The sequence below is a fragment of the Silene latifolia genome, chromosome 5, assembly GCF_048544455.1.
Source record: "Silene latifolia isolate original U9 population chromosome 5, ASM4854445v1, whole genome shotgun sequence".
Taxonomy (NCBI): domain Eukaryota; kingdom Viridiplantae; phylum Streptophyta; class Magnoliopsida; order Caryophyllales; family Caryophyllaceae; genus Silene; species Silene latifolia.
This window is the reverse complement of record NC_133530.1, coordinates 13,905,517-13,914,217: the sequence shown is the minus strand read 5'-3', so window position 1 is coordinate 13,914,217 and position 8,701 is coordinate 13,905,517. Positions and strand designations below refer to the sequence as shown.

Genomic DNA, 8,701 nt, shown 5'->3' with positions numbered 1-8,701 from the left:
CTCATCAAGGCAACTTGTTGTTTAAGCTCTTATATCATCTCTTTTACCTCAACATTGTTGGCCGATTCAACCGTTGACTTTCCTTTCCTCTTGTGCCTATCATTGTTCCAATGAAAGGTACGAGAAGCCATCTCTTCAATAATCTCTTTGGCCGTCTTGTGATCTATCTTATCCAATGCTCCCTTTCCCGAGCCGGAATCAAGGTTCATCTTCATTTCATTGTTCAACCCTTCATAAAAGTTGTTGATTATCTCATCATCCCCAATCCCGTGGTGAGGACATAGCCTTTGGAGGCCCTTGTACCTCTCCCATGCTTCGTAAAGGGTCTCATCTTCTTGTTGAGTGAAGCCTTGAAGCTCACTCTTGATTCTTGCGGTTCGTTATGGTGGGAAATACTTGTTTAGGAAAGCCTTAGAGACATCATCCCAAGTCCGAAGAGAGTCGGGTTCACAACTTTTAAGCCATTCCTTGGCACTTCCCCTCAAGGAGTAAGGGAAAAGCCTAAGGCATACGGCATTCTCCGACACTCCGTTGGCCTTGAACATGTCACAACTATCCAAGAACTCGTTGAGATGCTCGTTGGGGTTTTCGGTGGCTCCCCCACCGAATTGATTCCCTTGGAAAAGTTGTAGCAAGGTGGCTTTCACATCAAAGTTGTTGGCTTGAATAGGTGGCTTGACTATACTCGGATTCACCACCTTTTTCGGAGCCAAGTTATCTCGCATAGGAACCGCGGCCATTGTCACTTTTTCTCCCGGAGTTGCAAAGGGATTCTCAAAAGTTTCAAAAGCACTTGGTTCTTCTTGAAAGTCTTCAACTACTAAATTTTCTTGGGAAGTTAGTGTTTCTATAAGCCCTTTTCTACGGAGTGAATTTAGTCTTCTTGCGGTAGCTTCAATCTCGTGGTCAATCGGATCAATTGGTTGACCTCTTCGAGTTCTCCTACTCATGCAAAAAGTCCTACACACTCAAGAGAAGGATTAGTAACACAAAAGACTTAGTCTAAAATAGAACGAAAACAATTAATATCTAGCCGAACTCCCCGGCAACGGCGCCAAAAACTTGATGGTTATCAAATTAAACCTTGCAAGTGCACGGTTGTCGTCGCGCAAAATTGAGGGTCGATCCCACGAGGAGCTAGGAAGATTACTAATTGTTTATAGTCTCTTGTTTAGCTAAGTCGATAGAAATTAGAGTTTGATATTTTAACTAAACAACTAAACTAGTCAAATTAAAGTGCTAATAAACTAATTATGAAAATTGAGCAAGTGAGATTGTAAAAGATGTAATCAAGGTTAAGGAAGGCCTAGTATCCGATCAAGCCCTTAGCAATGAGTCATAGTGGCAATTAGTCAATCAACAAGTAATGGGTTCATGGGGTCAAGAGGGATAATGCTAGGTAAACTAACCACCCAACCCTCCCGAGTATAGATAGTCTCTTGAGTCGGGTAAAGGTCCCACTTCCATGGATGACCAAGGCCGAGCCCAAGGAATTAAGGTCAACAATAAGTCCCAACTAAGTCCTTCCCCACTCCCATGGATGGAATTCCTTAGTCAATTGGTTAAGTCTCTTTAGATGGGTCTCACTCCCGTGTATAACCCGCCTAGAGTCGATTTCCGAAGTATACCGGTACCTGCTACCATAAGTCCAACTCCCATTGATTGGCTAGGTAGCCCAAAATTGGCCCAACTTCCATTGATAGCCTCAAAAGGTTGGACAAGAGTAAAACAAAGGGTCAATTCAAATCACCCAACCAAAATCAATTACCCATAACACCACAACTTGTCAAAAGCGACTAATCACCAAAATAAACTCATCATTTAGGCTTAATCGGACCCTAGAAGGGTTAGTACTCACTAATCATGCTAATTAAACTAAGACAAATGATAAAGATTGACACTTTAGCAATTGACATGTTATAAAATCGATTTCTACTATTAATCATGCAATTAATAACTAAGATAATGATAATTAACTAATTAAATTATAATTGAGATGAAATTAAGCTTAATGGTGGTAACTTTAACTACAAGAAATGTAAAAATTCAAACTAAGAAATAAATAAAAAGCAAACAAGTAACTAATAAAGATGAAGGAAAGAGAAAAATACCAACACTTAAAGAACAAGGAACAAGGAACAAGGAAGAACAAAATTGAATAAGAAACTTGAACTTGAATTATATGAAGAATGGATGAAGATTTGATCTCCAAAATACAAAGGAAATTTCTTGTGTTTCTCTCTCTACTTTGCATAAAATGAAGCTTAGGGTTTTAAGATATGGATTTGGGGTATTTATATGACCCCATAATAGTCCATTACAAATTTCAGCCCAAAAAGGAAGAGAGATGAGGGGGGAAAACGAGTAAGATGAGGTACGTACCTCATCTTACGTTCCTCATCTTCTTCTTATACATCAAAAGTTGGTACAAAACTCAGTAAGATAAGGTACGTTATGGGCAGATGAGGTACATCCCTTGTCTTACGCTCCACATCTTCTTCAATAGTACCAAAGAATAGGTCCAAATCAGCCGGATGAGGTACGTTCTGGGAAGATGAGGTACATCCCTCATCTTATGCACCATATCTTACAATCTAACTAATGTTCCTAGCTTATAAACTTCATGTCCGACTTCCAAATCGCTTCGTTCTTCTTTTCCCTTGTCCAAAACTTGGTCCACCAAGGTACCTACATAAAGAAAGCACCAAGAGGAGTACCATTGACTCGAAATATGCACATAACAAACCGGGAAAATAGCCAAAAAGAGAACAGAGAACAAGATTTGCAAAAGTGGCCGAAAGTTAAGCTTTTTGGCAATGTAAGCACTCAAAATTGGGACTAACAAGAGTCTAGAAGGTAGATAAAACACGTGAAAATATAGAATTAGGATCACATGAGTCCACTCTATCTTTTTGAGTCCGTGAGTCCATGATACAATATCACACGTCATATTAAACAATATCACAGTTTATACTACACAAAAAAAAAAAATTCGTGATATTTTTTGTAATACTATATCACATGTTATGCTAAACAATATCACAGCTTACAATATCGTACGTTATACTAAACAATATCAAAGCTTACACTGAAAAAAAAAGTTTTCGAAAAAAAAAAATCGTGATATTGTTTTGTACTACAATATCACATGTTATGCTAAACAATATCACACATTATACTAAACAATATCACAACTTACACTAAAAAAAATGATAGTTGAAACAGTAGAGTAAGTAAAATGATAATAATATTAAAGGCACAAAGGGTTAGTACAAAGCTGTGAATACAGTAACAAAATTATATAATCAACCATTGATGTTGTTATATACGGAGTAGTATTCATTTTCCTTGTAGTATTTTATACTCGTGCGTTTTTCCAACAATACGTACCTTCAATGCAAGCACCACCAAGATCACCAGCCAGCGCTAGGGCGCTAGCAATCATTAACCTCACCATTGGCAACTTAACACCGACTAGCCTATATGTATTACTCTAGACAATCCGTATTTGACACAACAGAGGCAAGAGTCAATCCCCGGCGAAGTTTCAGGTATGATCCCTTCTTATGGCTGGCGAGCTTATATACGCAAGTCTAATGGACTATAAACGACCCGCAGAATCCTCAGGTCGAAAGGGACCTGGGGTATACTTTGACTTTCGCCTTGTCCAAGCCTCAGTCAAAGTGGGGGCTCTGTAGATACCCGTATCCGTCAATATTGGAATTTATAGAGAACCCGACAAACACCCGATGATGATAGGACACATGTATTCTTTAGTTGTCATTGTCATTATTTGGGTTCGTTTTACGATGTAGAATGAGCGTTGTCGACGGAGTATTTTATTAATTTAAATGATATTTAAATTAAAGCTTTTTTAAGGTGAATTCATTTTATTTTATTTTGAATTTATTTTCTCAAGTTTATTTTATTGAAAATAAAATAAATATTTGATTTGAAAAATCATTTTATGAGTATATTTGATTTGAAAAATCATTTATTTTAATGTGTTAATCGATTTAAAAAATCGATTTAAAAATCGAAAAAAACTCGTTTTAACCACGCGTTTTGGAGCTCGATTATAGCTCGGTTTTTGAGCCCGTTTTCTTTACGAGTTGGCACGAATCTCGAGTACACTAACCAACCTAGGCCTCTACCCATCCAACCCCAGTTCGAACCCCCATAACCACGGCCCAAATCCGTCCCAAATACTCCCCAACAGCCCGCATAACAAGCAACCCCCCCTGTTTTGCGTGCCAAATCCCGAGCCCAAAACCCGCTCCAAATACCACCAAAACCCGTGCCCATTAACCCTAACCCATACCCTAGTATCCTACCCATATTTCCTTAGCTTAATCACCAAGAAAACCCCTCACAAAACCTCTCAAACCCTCACAAAAGCTGCTGGAGAGCAGCTATGTGCAAACCGAGCCCGTCTGCCTCTCCCCTCTAAAACCCTACCTTAACTCCTTATAAATACCCCCCCTTCACCATACATTCATTCCTCTAAGTTCTCCATACATACTACCGTCACTTACAAGCTTTAAACTCCAGAAACAAACCCTAATTGCCTCTCAAAAACCCTCGACAAAACCGACTTACAAACCGAGAATCAGTTTGTGTCCTCTTTGAAATCGTTCGTTCAACCATCAAACCTCCATTAAAATTCGAGTTTCTTGTTCCTAATTAACCATACAACATCCATCTACACATTAGACAAAGATTTACGAGCCAAATTGCCCTTGAGAGTACACGAATTCCCTCGAAAAACAGAGTGTTATACACTCTTTTTTGACTTTTCTGTCTGTCCATTCTGTTTGTGCTCGTTTTTCGTGCCCAATAACTCAAAACGAGAAGGGATTGTTTTAAGATCTCTGTTCTCCTCTCTTTCTAGTTTTCAAAACATCTTTTAAATAGAATTTTCACCGTGAAACGAGAGAGAAATCGCAGTTTGAAAGTTGATGTCCAGATTCGCAAAAAAACGTGTTGTTTGCTTTGTTTCTTCGTCGACGACGGCCTCTCGAGATAAAATCTACCATCGATTACGACCCAAGACGGTGTCAACAATACATGTAGGTTGAGGGTGCATCAAATCCTCCTCTTTCTCCCTTTTATTTCGTTTTTTTATGTTTGTTTTTTTATTGTTTCGTTTTATTTTGTTTATCGATTGTTATCATTAACTACGAAACTAGTTTAGTCCGAGTATGAGTTAAAGTACCACCATGAACACCCGCGTTGACTTGAGATGGGAAAGAAATCCGCTACATCAGTCGGTCGTATCCCCCGTCTCATTTACATATCCTCGTGTTCAAGGTAGGGCATTAATAAAACGAATTCTAACTTCGCTCTTCGCTTTTGACCCCTCTCTTGTTTCGTGTAATTCGACCCACCCTAGGACCCTTCGCTTGTTAGTATGACCTCTGATTGTTAACATATAACTCGTTTAGATGACATTAGATCAATTTAATAACCTAATTAGACACGTTAGGTGGCTTCGACATAAGCATTAAAATCGATCAACAATTCTCTAATCTAATTGAACGCATCTCTCTTTTCACATGGTTTCTCGCTAGTATAAGAGTGCGTGATTAGCACCTTCTTATTAACACTCGATGAGTTAAATTAATTAGCGAACTTGACCTAATTCGACCCTTTAGGCCGTGTAGAGCATTCGGTTTTAGGCGAAGCTTTCTGACTTATTTTATCATCGTTTTCTAATGTGCATCCCGCATCGCTTTGCAAATCTATCTAACCTAATGAATCTAACCTAGGAACTAGGGTGGCCGTGGCTTTAGGCCGTGAGGGTGGCCGTGCCTCTTCTTGTTTCGTTTGTTTTATATCATTTGTTCTTTGTCGTTTCGTAGCTTGTAATTTATAGTTTGTTCATCGAGTTGTAACTTTCAAGTTTGTTTTACTTTTATCGAGTCAAAAGCTTCTTCAAAAACCTTAGTCTTATTTGGGTAGATGGTTGTGCTCCAATTCATGTAAGAGCGTAGTAAATCGCATGTTGTTTAAAGCGACATGGCCCGATTTATGCTAATGCATGCTTTGGTGTGTGGCCCTATGTCTAATTCGATAAGATTAAGTGAAAGCACGCATTACGAGGAGTGACCCAAGGCCATGAGTCATGTAAGCCGTGGGCCACCTCCCCTTGTGCACGTTTCCCTAGGCCGAATTGGCCGTGTAGTGTGTCGTGTATGTTTTTGTGTATAGCGTTGTATTTTAGATCGAGTTGTATCTTTAATTTCTCGTCGTGTCGGCATGAAATGCCTGGGTTGTAATAGGGTAGATCCCAACGGCTCCCCCATTCCCCTTAAGCCTTGTTTGCTTTGTATGTTGTTAGATCAATCAACCCACATGCTAAATTACAACTTTGACAAAGTTAGTTTAGTTGCATCTAAATCGACATAGGAACTTCACATGTTAGGGTTTTCGAAAACGATGTTTGCATATCATATATCGTAGTAGCTATGACCTTGTTTGAAATCCGATACTTGACTTAGTAGAGGCCGTTATCGACGGGCGGGGTTAGGTGTCCTTATGGGCTTCCTAACACGTACCCTCACCCCTTACTCAAGATCTATGGTTTGTGGATCCGTCTAAATACCATTGGATTACGAGAGTCATTCAAATCGAGTGATATAGGGTACAAGTCTTTATCTTTAATCACTCGTAGTCGTTTGGCTTTATGCTTTTCGACGAAAGGTGTAAAGTTGACTTGAACGGTTCCAAGTTCCCAAAAAACTTGGTGGCGACTCTAATTTGTCTTAATTCGATTTGAAAGAACCTCGAGTCGATTATGCCTAGTGTGGATCCCGCGGACGCAGCGATTCCCGCGGCGTTGTCCACGATTTGGCGACTCTCATTGGAAAAGAGGACTAGTTACACTTTGTTTCTAGGGTCTTTTCCTCCGAGGTGAAACTTGAAAAGAAAGTGTTGGAAAGTAAAACATTACTCATAGTGCTACGATTCATGCATAAACCCTTAAGGACTTTCCCGGGCCGTCCCAGCGTTTCTTTGTGATGCGTGGGGGGCGACGTCCCACTATGCTAGGAACTCGCACATTGCTTGCTTCCGCTCCGCCTCGCGTGGTTCTTGATGGTGGGGATGCTCTTCTAGGTACTCTACCTAAAGGCCCTTGCTCTATAAGACCGCAAAAGTATGGAGGGCATAGACCTTCTTGTAGAAGACTTGCCGAGACTTAGAGATGTCTAGGAGCATACATCCTTATAACATGAGAATGACAATGTGCAAGGTGTTTTCCCGAGTCTTTTCAAAATTTTCCATATTGATTTCAAAACCGAACTTTTGAACAACTTACTTTCAAAATAGCATGGTTTTAAAAACGCGGAATGCTGCCCAAATAGGACTAGATTTTTCGGTCCAAAATGATCTTTTATAGCCGGCATGCTGCCCATTTCAAAACTCACTTTCAAATCAATCCTTCGTTTTTCAAAATCAATCCAAAATGCCTCTCGAACCTTAACCAAGCATGAAATGCGTCGAGTCGTGTCCAGGTCCTGGCCGTGTTTGGCTAGTTGTGTCTCGTCTCAAGTGTCTAGAACACGACCTTGTCGGGTCGCCCAAGCTCACCTCTTGGGCTTCGAGTCATGTGGGTCGACCAATTGGTCTAGGATAGTCCACAGAAACGTCCAAGCTAGGCCATTTAGGGCATTTTCACTCGAACCTAAGGACTATGTTGGTCCAACCACGGGTTTAGTCACACCAAGTCCGGTTTAGAATCGAGTCATGATGGTTTGGGTCGTGTCGTTTTGTCGATCCCAAAATGAATCAAGGTCTAAATCCAACCGTGAGTCGAACCTTTTGGTTAGTCAGTCATAAGTCGAGTCTTTGTTTGAGTCAAGTTGGTGTCGTGTCCTTAAGTGTGCAGGGGCTCTTACTTTAAATATTGACTCGGTTCGGGGTTTTCTTGTAGAAAGGCCGCCAAAAACCCGACGTCAAGCAATGGAAGATGTTGTTAACAAGCTCACTGAGGCCGTGAACCTCATGATGACCCGCATGGATGCAATCGAATCTAAGCTGGGTGAAGATTCCCCTCTATCTACCCCACCTCTGACTGATCTGGAGAAACGGTTCAAGTTCATTGAAGACCGTCTGAAACTCTCCCAGGGGAAGAACATCCACTACGAGAATGCTAGGGCCTATGCCCCAGTACAGGATAATTTGCCTACAAACATGGTACTCACTGATATCCCAAAGTTTAAGGGCACAGACGATCCAGTCCACCATGTTAAGGCCTATAATGGGTACTTAGCACTGAAGGGAGTACCTGCTGACATGCTCTCTGAAATTTTCGCTCAATCTCTGGATGAACACCCGAAGGCGTGGTTCTACAATCTGGACCTTAAGAACTTCCCTACTTTCGAAGATATCACGGTGGAGTTCTGCAAGCACTATGCTAATAATGTCGAGATTCAAACCAATATAAGAACATTGGAGGTGATGACACAGAAAGACAAAGAAGGCTTTACTGAATTCCTTGCAAGATGGCGCGCTGAAAGCGTGAAATTAGCCAAGAAGCCTGATGAAGTTGAAATGGTAGATAAGTTCGTAAAGAATCTACGACCTATTTACCGCAATGCTTTGAAATACCAGAATTTTGGCTCTTTCAAAGAATTGATAAGAATCGGGATAAAGGTAGAAGATGATGTCATAAGGGCAGAGGCTGAAAAGCCGAAAGGAT

General features: G+C 40.6%; 1 non-coding gene across 1 annotated transcript; it reads left to right on the top strand.

Annotated features, from left to right (window-relative positions):
• Positions 1 to 264: 264 nt before the first annotated feature.
• LOC141658140 (small nucleolar RNA R71) lies at positions 265 to 371 on the top strand. Its single transcript, XR_012549044.1, has one exon. It is a non-coding gene; the product is annotated as a small nucleolar RNA R71 (small nucleolar RNA).
• The last annotated feature ends 8,330 nt before the right edge of the window (positions 372 to 8,701 follow it).